This window comes from Hoplias malabaricus, chromosome 4 (genome assembly GCF_029633855.1).
Source record: "Hoplias malabaricus isolate fHopMal1 chromosome 4, fHopMal1.hap1, whole genome shotgun sequence".
Taxonomy (NCBI): domain Eukaryota; kingdom Metazoa; phylum Chordata; class Actinopteri; order Characiformes; family Erythrinidae; genus Hoplias; species Hoplias malabaricus.
Window position 1 is genome coordinate 72,326,902 of NC_089803.1, and position 13,526 is coordinate 72,340,427.

The window sequence follows — 13,526 nt, forward strand, 5'->3', positions numbered from 1 at the left end:
GTGAGTCATTATATAATTCACACATGAACACTGCAGACCCTCTGTTAGGAATGAAGTCTTTAATTAAGTAGTAAATGTTTGGAGGTCAGTGGGTGTCCGACTGCTGCTGCTTGACGTGCCTCTGGTGTTAGACGCTCCACAGTCTCACACCCACTGCTCCACAGTCTCACACAGAAATGTGGAGAAATGTGAAAAATGGGTGGAATTTTCATTTGAGGCGTGAGCACTCCCCGCGCTCGTCTCGACTGAGACACTGTGAGCTGCTGTCGTTTGACCCTGGGGCTGCGGACGCTAGCTTCTTATTTCTCCACATCCTGTGTGTATTCTTGGCTCCACCTTAAACGGTGCAGGGGCTGCGTTGTGAAACAGGAAATCAACTTCCGTTTTGTGGTGATACAGAGTCACAACGTACTTCAGTAACATTCGGGTCCTGGGGCAGAGAGAAAAACTCAGCACACAAACAAACAAACGCCCGACCGACTGATGGCAGCAGGCCTTCACTGACCCGGACTAACCGTGCTCACCCTGTGCTCCTTTAACACCAAACTCACCAGTGTCTCATGGAGGTTCTGAAGAGGTTCTAACAGCAGAACATAAAACTGACCGTGTAACACCAGACCACCCAGCGATCCACACAGCAATGTGAACACAAACAGAACCAGGGGTTTCAGCAAAATATGTTCTCTTTAAATCCTCAGTAATCATCTTTGTGTTTGACTCTCTGGGCCACCGTACTGCTCCTCGGCTGCTGACCCTGACCCTGTAGCGCTGGAGGACTCAGTATTTGAATAAAATTTGAATGTGGAGAACGCTGAATAATGTTGACCTGGTTTAAGCCAAACACTCTTCTTCCACACACACACACACACACACACACACACACACACACACACACACACCCCATACATTAAACTAAAAGGGCAGGTTTTAAGAGAAGAAAGGAACACTAGCGTTACAGTCACAGAGGAGTAAACACCTCGTCCTGCAGTGAGGGGGCAGTGTTCCTCCGCTTTTACCCAGAACGCGATCCCCCAGTTTTACGAGACGTCTGTGTAAAGAAAGCCCAGTTTCAGCTGTTCACTGGACATAAGCAAAGGCTAGAGACTGACCTGAGCAATGTGGATTTTATTATAAAAAGGACAAAGCAAAAACGAGAAAAACAAGCTTGAGAAATACTCTGAGACCCAGAGGGACTACATCCAGAGGCAAAAGCAGAGAGAAACTAAGAGAGAATTCTGTACGTGTGAAGACAATATAAAACATGGCCGTTCTTCATCATTACAGCCCTAAAACAAGGTTTAACACAGTGCCGCTCGACCTTCACCTACTGCTACAAGCGCCGAGAGCTGCATTGACCTGCTCCCGGCGCCACGCTGTTTTCACCTGGAGCCTGTTAAAGCACACAACTGATTTTACATCAGCGTTTCTCAAAGTGTGGGGCGTGTGGGTTCTGCAGGTGGGGCACAAGGAATCTGAAGAAACGAGCGTTTCTTTATTAATGACTTTCTGTTGTTCCTCTTAAGTTTTCTCAGGAAAAAGCACCCGCTCACAATGGGTTCATTAACAGCCCTTAAACAGACTAAAGAGCCTTAGATAGAGACCAGAGAAATGGAGCTTTCCTGGAACCACAACATGCTTTTATTCACTAGCTTTTCTTTTGAAAATGAGCCTCAGAGATCACCGTGTTCTGGAGGAGAGTCAGACACAGGGTCTTCTTTCAGCCTTCGTTCAGGCCCCTGTTCAAATATAAACCTGCTCCAATCACCAGCTCCACCTCCGCTTCACCGTCAGAGTCTGGTTTATAAAGTTAGTGTCGACCAGCTCTGGTCTGAGGTCAGTGACGAGAGCACCACAGAGAACAGACGGATCATTACAGTTCTGAAAGAGGCTTGTATTTAACTGTTAGGGAAAGAGAGGAGGATATGAGAGTTAGTGAATGTTAATATCAGCTGTGTTCAGGGCGTGAGAAAGAGCTCTAAACATGCAGCAGGTTAACGTTAGTCTCTGTCCGTGTCCCAAACCACATACTGCTGCTCTGAACACTGAATACACCACCACCCTCAGCAGTGTCTCTGTAGTGTAGTGTGTAAAGGTCTATACAGTGTGTGGCTCGGGACAGAGCCTCATTCTCTAACGTTAATGTTAATAAAATACTTTTCCACATCGTTATAAACTCAGTATTCAGACCCAGTGAGGAACACAACACTCTAGATAACAGGATCATCACCATGCCAACCAAAGGTCACAAAACCACTGCAACCCACTGTAAAGGCCACACACACACACACACACACACACATTCAACATTCAGTGCTTCACAAAGAACCAATTATGGATGGACAAACAACAAGATCAGAATTTATAATGATTCAGCGCACACCGACCAATCAGACAACAGCTCACTGACCAACGCACACCGACCAATCAGACAACAGCTCACTGACCAACGCACACCGACCAATCAGACAACAGCTCACTGACCACACACCGACCAATCAGACAACAGCTCACTGACCACACACCGACCAATCAGACAACAGCTCACTGACCACACACCGACCAATCAGACAACAGCTCACTGACCAACACACACCGACCAATCAGACAACAGCTCACTGACCAACGTACACCGACCAATCAGACAACAGGTCACTGACCAACGCACACCGACCAATCAGACAACAGGTCACTGACCAACGCACACCGACCAATCAGACAACAGGTCACTGACCAACGCACACCGACCAGTCAGACAACAGCTCACTGACCACACACCGACCAATCAGACAACAGCTCACTGACCATACACCGACCAATCAGACAACAGCTCACTGACCACACACCGACCAATCAGACAACAGCTCACTGACCATACACCGACCAATCAGACAACAGCTCACTGACCACACACCGACCAATCAGACAACAGCTCACTGACCAACACACACCGACCAATCAGACAACAGCTCACTGACCAACACACACCGACCAATCAGACAACAGCTCACTGACCAACACACACCGACCAATCAGACAACAGTTCACTAATCACACACCGACCAATCAGACAACAGCTCACTGACCAACACACACCGACCAATCAGACAACAGCTCACTGACCAACACACACCGACCAATCAGACAACAGCTCACTGACCAACACACACCGACCAATCAGACAACAGCTCACTGACCAACGCACACCGACCAATCAGACAACAGCTCACTGACCACACACCGACCAGTCAGACAACAGTTCACTGATCACACACCGACCAATCAGACAACAGCTCACTGACCAACACACACCGACCAATCAGACAACAGCTCACTGACCACACACCGTCCAATCAGACAACAGCTCACTGACCAACGCACACCGACCAATCAGACAACAGCTCACTGATCACACACCGACCAATCAGACAACAGCTCACTGACCAACACACACCGACCAATCAGACAACAGCTCACTGACCAACGCACACCGACCAATCAGACAACAGCTCACTGACCACACACCGACCAATCAGACAACAGTTCACTGACCACACACCGACCAATCAGACAACAGCTCACTGACCACACCGACCAATCAGACAACAGCTCACTGACCAACGCACACTGACCAATCAGACAACAGCTCACTGATCACACACCGACCAATCAGACAACAGCTCACTGATCACACACCGACCAATCAGACAACAGCTCACTGACCACACACCGACCAATCAGACAACAGCTCACTGACCACACCGACCAATCAGACAACAGCTCACTGACCAACGCACACCGACCAATCAGACAACAGCTCACTGATCACACACCGACCAATCAGACAACAGCTCACTGACCACACACCGACCAATCAGACAACAGCTCACTGACCAACACACACCGACCAATCAGACAACAGCTCACTGACCACACACCGACCAATCAGACAACAGCTCACTGACCACACACCGACCAATCAGACAACAGCTCACTGACCACACACCGACCAATCAGACAACAGCTCACTGACCAACACACACCGACCAATCAGACAACAGCTCACTGACCAACGCACACCGACCAATCAGACAACAGCTCACTGACCACACACCGACCAATCAGACAACAGTTCACTGATCACACACCGACCAATCAGACAACAGCTCACTGACCACACACCGACCAATCAGACAACAGCTCACTGACCAACACACACCGACCAATCAGACAACAGCTCACTGACCAACGTACACCGACCAATCAGACAACAGGTCACTGACCAACGCACACCGACCAATCAGACAACAGGTCACTGACCAACGCACACCGACCAATCAGACAACAGGTCACTGACCAAGGCACACCGACCAGTCAGACAACAGCTCACTGACCACACACCGACCAATCAGACAACAGCTCACTGACCATACACCGACCAATCAGACAACAGCTCACTGACCACACACCGACCAATCAGACAACAGCTCACTGACCATACACCGACCAATCAGACAACAGCTCACTGACCACACACCGACCAATCAGACAACAGCTCACTGACCAACACACACCGACCAATCAGACAACAGCTCACTGACCAACACACACCGACCAATCAGACAACAGCTCACTGACCAACACACACCGACCAATCAGACAACAGTTCACTGATCACACACCGACCAATCAGACAACAGCTCACTGACCAACACACACCGACCAATCAGACAACAGCTCACTGACCAACACACACCGACCAATCAGACAACAGCTCACTGACCAACGCACACCGACCAATCAGACAACAGCTCACTGACCACACACCGACCAGTCAGACAACAGTTCACTGATCACACACCGACCAATCAGACAACAGCTCACTGACCAACACACACCGACCAATCAGACAACAGCTCACTGACCACACACCGTCCAATCAGACAACAGCTCACTGACCAACGCACACCGACCAATCAGACAACAGCTCACTGATCACACACCGACCAATCAGACAACAGCTCACTGATCACACACCGACCAATCAGACAACAGCTCACTGACCACACACCGACCAATCAGACAACAGCTCACTGACCACACCGACCAATCAGACAACAGCTCACTGACCAACGCACACCGACCAATCAGACAACAGCTCACTGATCACACACCGACCAATCAGACAACAGCTCACTGACCACACACCGACCAATCAGACAACAGCTCACTGACCACACACCGACCAATCAGACAACAGCTCACTGACCACACACCGACCAATCAGACAACAGCTCACTGACCACACACCGACCAATCAGACAACAGCTCACTGACCAACACACACCGACCAATCAGACAACAGCTCACTGACCAACGCACACCGACCAATCAGACAACAGCTCACTGACCACACACCGACCAATCAGACAACAGTTCACTGATCACACACCGACCAATCAGACAACAGCTCACTGACCACACACCGACCAATCAGACAACAGCTCACTGACCACACCGACCAATCAGACAACAGCTCACTGACCAACGCACACCGACCAATCAGACAACAGCTCACTGATCACACACCGACCAATCAGACAACAGCTCACTGATCACACACCGACCAATCAGACAACAGCTCACTGACCACACACCGACCAATCAGACAACAGCTCACTGACCACACCGACCAATCAGACAACAGCTCACTGACCAACGCACACCGACCAATCAGACAACAGCTCACTGATCACACACCGACCAATCAGACAACAGCTCACTGACCACACACCGACCAATCAGACAACAGCTCACTGACCAACACACACCGACCAATCAGACAACAGCTCACTGACCACACACCGACCAATCAGACAACAGCTCACTGACCACACACCGACCAATCAGACAACAGCTCACTGACCACACACCGACCAATCAGACAACAGCTCACTGACCAACACACACCGACCAATCAGACAACAGCTCACTGACCAACGCACACCGACCAATCAGACAACAGCTCACTGACCACACACCGACCAATCAGACAACAGTTCACTGATCACACACCGACCAATCAGACAACAGCTCACTGACCACACACCGACCAATCAGACAACAGCTCACTGACCACACCGACCAATCAGACAACAGCTCACTGACCAACGCACACCAACCAATCAGACAACAGCTCACTGATCACACACCGACCAATCAGACAACAGCTCACTGATCACACACCGACCAATCAGACAAAAGCTCACTGACCACACACCGACCAATCAGACAACAGCTCACTGACCACACCGACCAATCAGACAACAGCTCACTGACCACACCGACCAATCAGACAACAGCTCACTGATCACACACCGACCAATCAGACAACAGCTCACTGATCACACACCGACCAATCAGACAACAGCTCACTGATCACACACCGACCAATCAGACAACAGCTCACTGACCACACCGACCAATCAGACAACAGCTCACTGACCACACCGACCAATCAGACAACAGCTCACTGACCAACGCACACCGACCAATCAGACAACAGCTCACTGATCACACACCGACCAATCAGACAACAGCTCACTGATCACACACCGACCAATCAGACAACAGCTCACTGACCACACACCGACCAATCAGACAACAGCTCACTGACCACACCGACCAATCAGACAACAGCTCACTGACCAACGCACACCGACCAATCAGACAACAGCTCACTGATCACACACCGACCAATCAGACAACAGCTCACTGATCACACACCGACCAATCAGACAACAGCTTACTGATCAACACACACCGACCAATCAGACAACAGACCTGACTGAGACCTTACACAGCTGCAGCTTTAGTTCAGAAGAATCTGAGACGCACTGTCGGTTCTCTGTCCAGTGTCTGACGTTGTGTGCTGTATTTCAACTGTTTTCTTTGTAAAGAATATCCTTTATCAATAAAAGACTATTATAATTAGAAGTGTTTTAGCTATTTTATTATTAAATTAGTTTATAATAAGGATTATTATCATTCATTCATTGTCTGTAACCCTTATCCAGTTCAGTGTCGCTGTGGGTCCAGAGTCTACCTGGAATCATTGGGCGCAAGGCAGGAACACATCCTGGAGGGGGCGCCAGTCCTTCACAGGGCGATTATTATCATCATTATTTTATTAAGTGTGTGATTAAGTGGTGTGCTGTGTACTGACTTAAGGCTTGAGTTTCTGTTCTCTGTGGTCAGTGAGAGTGAAACCTGACCTCCACACACACACACACACACACACACACACACACACGCACGCACACACATTCTGGTGAAGGGTGTGATTACCTATGATCACAATATGTACACAGAGGCACAGAGGGAGATTATTGATGTTGGGTGAGGAGCAATTGTTTCAGCTGAGTGTAGAACACAAATCACAAAGAGAGAGAGACAGAGGGAGAGAGAGAGAGAGAGAGAGAGAGAGGGAGAGAGAGAGACAGAGAGAGAGGGAGAGAGAGAGAGAGAGAGACAGAGAGAGAGAGAGAGAGAGAGAGAGAGAGAGAGACAGAGAGAGAGAGAGAGAGAGAGAGAGAGAGAGAGAGAGAGAGACAGAGAGAGAGGGAGAGAGAGAGAGAGAGAGAGACAGAGAGGGAGAGAGAGACAGAGAGGGAGAGAGAGAGAGAGAGAGATTTTCATGTTTGAAAATAATTTAATTGTAAGACTGTTACATCTTGTTTACCTCTCACCAGGAAACGGTTTAAAAACACACCACAGGTCACCACTTCTGCAGCCTGTGGTCAGACATCAGCAGAGTGTCCTTCACCGTTTACTGTCCTCACTTTCTGCACGGAGCGTAGAGCAGGACGTCTGGTTCCATTGCCCTCCGCGGTCAACCATTCTGACTCTTTAAGTTTCTCTAAAGCAGAGCGTCTCCAACCAAAACCCTCTCAATCCCCGTTCACATTTTCCACACTTCATCGCGGATATATTTCGGAAAAAGCAGTGGAGTCCCCCTTTAAATGTTTGTAAGATGTAAAGCCGGAGTGTGATGTCTTTAATACAAACCTGGTTTTGGTTTCTTGTTTCCTGCTCGGGGAGGATCCACACTCCTCAGATGATGATGAAGGTAAAGTAGAAAAGTCCAGATGTTCCGACAACGTGCAGATGTTTCACCCTCAACTCCAAAAACTGAACAACATCCAGAAAATGTTCTCCTTTAAAACTCCTCCGCGGCTCAGACCCCCACAAAGACGACCCCGCGCCCGCCAGGCGCCTCTCGCCGACAGTAATAACGCCCAATGACCGCTGATAAAGTGTAATAATCGCTTATAAACACGCTATAAAGGAAGGCGAGTCTCCCCTCATCGGCATGAAAACACAGGCGACTCCGCACCTACTCTACAAGATGGCCCTGCGACGGTTTCAAAATAAAAGTCTTAAACGAACGTAAACGCCCATGGGCTTTTATCTACGAGCCTCCACTTGACTTCCTATTCACCAGCTCGTTATTCAAACTACACATTCCACCTTAAATACTCAACATCGTGGCAAAAGTCCACCTTAAATTGTGAATGTGTTACACTCTGACGCAAGTCTACCTTAAATAGTACAGTGAAGTAGGTCGGGCCTTGTTTGAATCCTATGTTCCACCTTAAATGTTGCAGCAGTTGCTGGGTTTCTTAGATTAGGTTCATATTCTTATTCGACATTTTCCATTCCACCTTAACAGAGAAGGGTTCTGGCACCAGTCCCCCTTAAGTGGGGCAGACTAATTCCTATACTTACTTAATCAAACGTTTCCATTCCACCTTAAATGAGGGGTCAGTATTCAGCCTTTCCGCTCCACCTTAAATGAAAACTCTGAAATGTTGAGGCACAGGAGCGGAAGTTAGTGAACTATATCGCCTCTCGTCATGCTAATATCCTTTCCACCTTAAATAGTGACTCATTTCTCATTTATATTTGCAAAGTCCACCTTAAATGGTAATTCATTAGCATTCTGGCGCTTTGGTTCTGATTTGAATTTACCGTTCCGCCTTAAACGCCAACATTAGTAACGCCCCCTATTTGTCATTGGCTGATTCCAGCAAAAGAGCTGCTCTCATTGGACGAGAGAACACAAGGGCGAAGACACACTGAATCTGCAGCAGGACAGTCTCACGCTTTAATATTTACGCTCACTGTCCATTCTCTCAGCTTTAATGTGCACTCCGGACATTTTGTAGTTCTACACTTACAGAATGTAGTCCACATGTTGCTCTGCATACTTAATTACCCCACTTTCCCCCTGTTCCTCAGCGCTCAGGACCCCCACAGAGCAGGTGTGATGTGGTGGTGGATCATTCTCAGCGCTGCAGTGACACTGACGTGGTGGTGGTGTGTTAGTGTGTGTTGTGCTGGTGTAGAGTGGATCAGACACAGCAGTGCTGCTGGAGTTTTTAAACCCTGTGTCCACTCTCTGTCCACTCTGTGAGACACTCCTCCCTCGTTGGTCCACCTTGTAGATGTAGAGTCAGAGACAGTAGCTCATCTGTGTCCTCTAGTCCATGTTTGTGGTCGGTGGACTGCTCTCGGTTCTGCAGTGACACTGAGGGGTTTAAAAACTCCTGTAGTTTGGATGTTTTGTTCATTAGAGACCGTATCGGCCTGTTTTCCTGTTCTCATTTGCTTAAATAACAAGGGCAGTGTCTTGAATGCAAAGCACCCCCTTGTGGAGCAGATGATGAATGACTGAGAATGTGAGAAATAGCAGCCCCTTGTGGAGCAGATCCTAAACATGAGAAGGTTTATTTGTAATAGGGAGACTAGAGCTTTGCTGCTCTGGGATTACACTACGTAACCTGTGAGGAGTGTGGTGTGTTCTTCCTGTGTCTGCGTGGGTTTCCTCCGGGTGACTGTCTGTGAGGAGTTTGGTGTGTTCTCTCTGTGTCTGCGTGGGTTTCCTCCGGGTGACTGTCTGTGAGGAGTGTGGTGTGTTCTCCCTGTGTCTGTGTGGGTTTCCTCCGTGTGCTCCGGTTTCCTCCCATGCTCCAAAAACTCACGTGGTAGGTGGATTGGAGACTCAAAAGTGTCTGTAGGTGTGAGTGAATGTGTGAGTGTGTGTCGCCCTGTGAAGGACTGGCGCCCCCCTCCAGGGTGTGTTCCCGCCTTGCACTAACTGAATCCGGGTAGGCCTCCGACCTTCTTAACTTGAAGAGTTTAAGAACCACACCTCCAGCACCATCACACTGAACACTGGAGCCCCCCAGGGCCGCGTGCTCAGTCCACTGCTGACCCATGACTGTGCAGCGATGCACAGCTCAAATCATATCATCAAGTTCGCTGATGACACGACTGTGGTGGGTCCCATCAGTGAGAACGACGAGTCAGCATACAGAGAGGAGGTGCAGCGGCTAACTGACTGGTGTGAAGTCAACAACCTGTCTCTGAACGTGGACAAAACCAAAGAGATGGTTGTAGACTTCAGAAAAACAAGGGGTGAGCACTCGCCGCTGAACATCGACAACTCTGCTGTGGAGATTGTCAGGAATACCAAATTCCTTGGTGTTCACCTAGCGGATGATCTCACCTGGTCCACTAACACCAGTAACATCAGAGAGAAAGCCCAGCAACGCCTCTACTTCCTGCGAAGGTTGAAGAAGGTTCATCTCCCCCCTCCAGTTCTCACCACTTTCTACAGAGGAGTCATCGAGAGCATCATGACCAGCTGCATCACTGTCTGGTTTGGAAACTGCACTGGGGCAGATCGCAAGTCCCTCCAGCGGATCGTGAGGACAGCTGAGAAGATTATCGGTGTGTCTCTTCCCTCCATTACAGACATCTACACCACTCGCTGCACCCGCAAAGCACTCAGCATTGTGGGAGATCACACACACCCTTCACACACACTCTTCAACCTACTGCCGTCTGGAAAAAGGTATCGAAGCATTCGAGCCCTCACATCCAGACTCCGTAACAGCTTCTTCCCACATGCTATCAGACTCCTGAACACCTAGAGACTGAGACTGGACTGAAGAAGCACACACACACTTCTTCACACAAACACTGGTCTGTTGGACTGAAACGAGTGTACTGTTTACACATATCCTGTTTACGTCATGGTTACATCCAGTTACCGTTTACAGCACAAATACACTTTAAATTGCAGTGTCTTTTGCACTTTAATGTGTGTGCACTGTTTCATGTTGCACTAGCTCTGCACTAGTTGCACTTTAATGTTGTGTATTGTTTTATGTAGCACCTTGGTCCTGGAGGAACGCTGTTTGGTTTCACTGTGTACTGTAAACACTGTGTACTGCTGAAATGACAATAAACTTCTTGAACTTGCTCTAGTCCTTCATCGGTGGGTACAGCATGCTGTTTTCTGGATGGAGTTTAAAACAACTCCAGCAGCACTGCTGTGTCTGATCCACTTGTATTAGCCCACTCATTTCCCACTTCACTGTGTACAGCTCAAAGCCAATAAAATCACAGCTGAGAAATAAATGAATGACAGCAACATTTTACTGAAACAATTATTTAATAGATTTTTCACAGAAAGGCATTACACTGATTCTTTACAAATCAAGAGCCAGCAGAAAGTGTCTATTGCATCAGCCATAACATTAAAACCCCCTCCATTTCTGTTCTCATTGTTCATTCTGTGAGCTCCCCTTACCACACAGGAGCACTTTGTGGTTCTGCAATCACACACTGTAGTCCACATGTTGCTCTGCATACTTTATTAACCCTCTCTCCCCCTGTTCCTCAGCGCTCAGGACCCCCACAGAGCAGGTGTGATGTGGTGGTGGATCATTCTCAGCGCTGCAGTGACACTGACGTGGTGGTGGTGTGTTAGTGTGTGTTGTGCTGGTGTAGAGTGGATCAGACACAGCAGTGCTGCTGGAGTTTTTAAACCCCTCAGTGTCTGGACTGAGAACAGTCCACCGACCAAAAACATCCAGCCGACAGCGTCCTGTGTCACTGATGAAGGACTAGAGGACGAGCGACACACACTGTGCAGCGACAGATGAGCTACTGTCTCTGACTCTACATCTACAAGGTGGACCAACGAGGGAGGAGTGTCTCACAGAGTGGACAGAGAGTGGACACAGGGTTTAAAAACTCCAGCAGCACTGCTGTGTCTGATCCACTCTACACCAGCACAACACACACTAACACACCACCACCACGTCAGTGTCACTGCAGCGCTGAGAATGATCCACCACCACATCACACCTGCTCTGTGGGGGTCCTGAGCGCTGAGGAACAGGGGGAGAGGGGGGTAATAAAGTATGCAGAGTAACAGAGGACTAGTATGGTCAGTGAGTGTAGAAACGAGGAGGTCATTTTAATGTTAGGACCGATATGTGTATATAAGTGTGTGTGTGTGTGTAGCAGGCACCACGTATGGACAGTGTAAAATTGTGCAGATATTCAGTCTGATTCATGGTCTTTGCTGCTTCAGGACACTTTTGGAGGTGTCAGACGCTGAGGGAGCTGCACCACGCTGTAACAGTGAGAAAGACGTAGGGTTCCTTCAGTCGTCTGCGATACACACTCCCCGCCACTGCGCCTCAAACATCTGCTCACATTAGAGTTGATTCACCCGTAAACGAAGTGTCTGTGTCAGATGGAGTTATTAATAATAACACAGTAGCTGCAGTTTCCAGCCGTGGTCACACTGGGTTTTCTACGTGAATGTTCCGGTGAGATGTGCAGCGACAGGTAAGTTTCCTGAAACTACACACTGTTAGAGCATTAAAGCTCAGATCAGCGACTGAGTGATTTAAACTAAAAACACATGGAGGACTACTGACCTGTGTTTGGGGTCATGACCCCAGTGTTACACGCTGCACTACAGCTGCAGCCACTGAATTATTATTAATTATTTATTAATATCACAGACTTATTCCAGCTCACAAAGCTCTAGAGTTCTAGTCGTCTCTGGGCAGGTGAGCAGTCGTCTGCAGTCAGGTGTAAAAGGTGTAAAAGGTGTCTTTGGCAGTTCGTCTGAAGCCTGTGAGCAGTTAGAGACGGAAGCGGAGCAGGTCCAGGAGAACCCGGCCTTCAGAACCCACTCAGGACCCTTCACTTGTTGCACACTGTACCGTGTTGTGGATTTGGTTTTGAACGGATTGGTGCTTTAACCATCGGTCTACACCTAATCTTTCAAAATGAAGTGGAAACTGGGGCGGAAACATCTTCCAGAGAGTTGTACTTCGTAATAATGACTGTAAATATAACTGTATCATTTCAAATAATAAATAACAATATACTGTATTTTATTCAAAATCAGAATCAGTGCGTTACTGTTGTTTACAAATAAAGCAGATGTTTACAGATTGTTTTAGAACTTCATCTGAATGTAAAGTAAAATAAAACATTTTAACAAATAAAAACATTAATATTACGAAGTTTCATCGTATCGCCAAAATTATCGTTATCACCAAACTACTCTGAAACATCGTGATATTATTTTAGGACCGTATCGCCCACCCCCTAAACTGAGGACTGTTTAAGGGAAAATGGATCATTCTGAAAACTGC

At 48.1% G+C, this 13,526-nt stretch overlaps 1 protein-coding gene across 4 annotated transcripts in view; it reads right to left on the minus strand.

The window, feature by feature from the left end:
• Positions 1-8,934, minus strand: part of osbpl8 (oxysterol binding protein-like 8) — a 51,153-nt gene extending 42,219 nt beyond the window's left edge. For 2 of the 4 annotated variants that reach the window (XM_066668908.1, XM_066668903.1), the window contains exon 1: positions 8,065-8,404. The gene's annotated coding sequence lies outside the window, so the exon portion shown is untranslated. Of the gene's footprint in view, positions 1-8,064; positions 8,406-8,784 lie in introns of those variants that run through there. The other 2 variants (XM_066668904.1, XM_066668907.1) reach the window with 2 other exon arrangements.
• Positions 8,935-13,526: the final 4,592 nt, after the last annotated feature.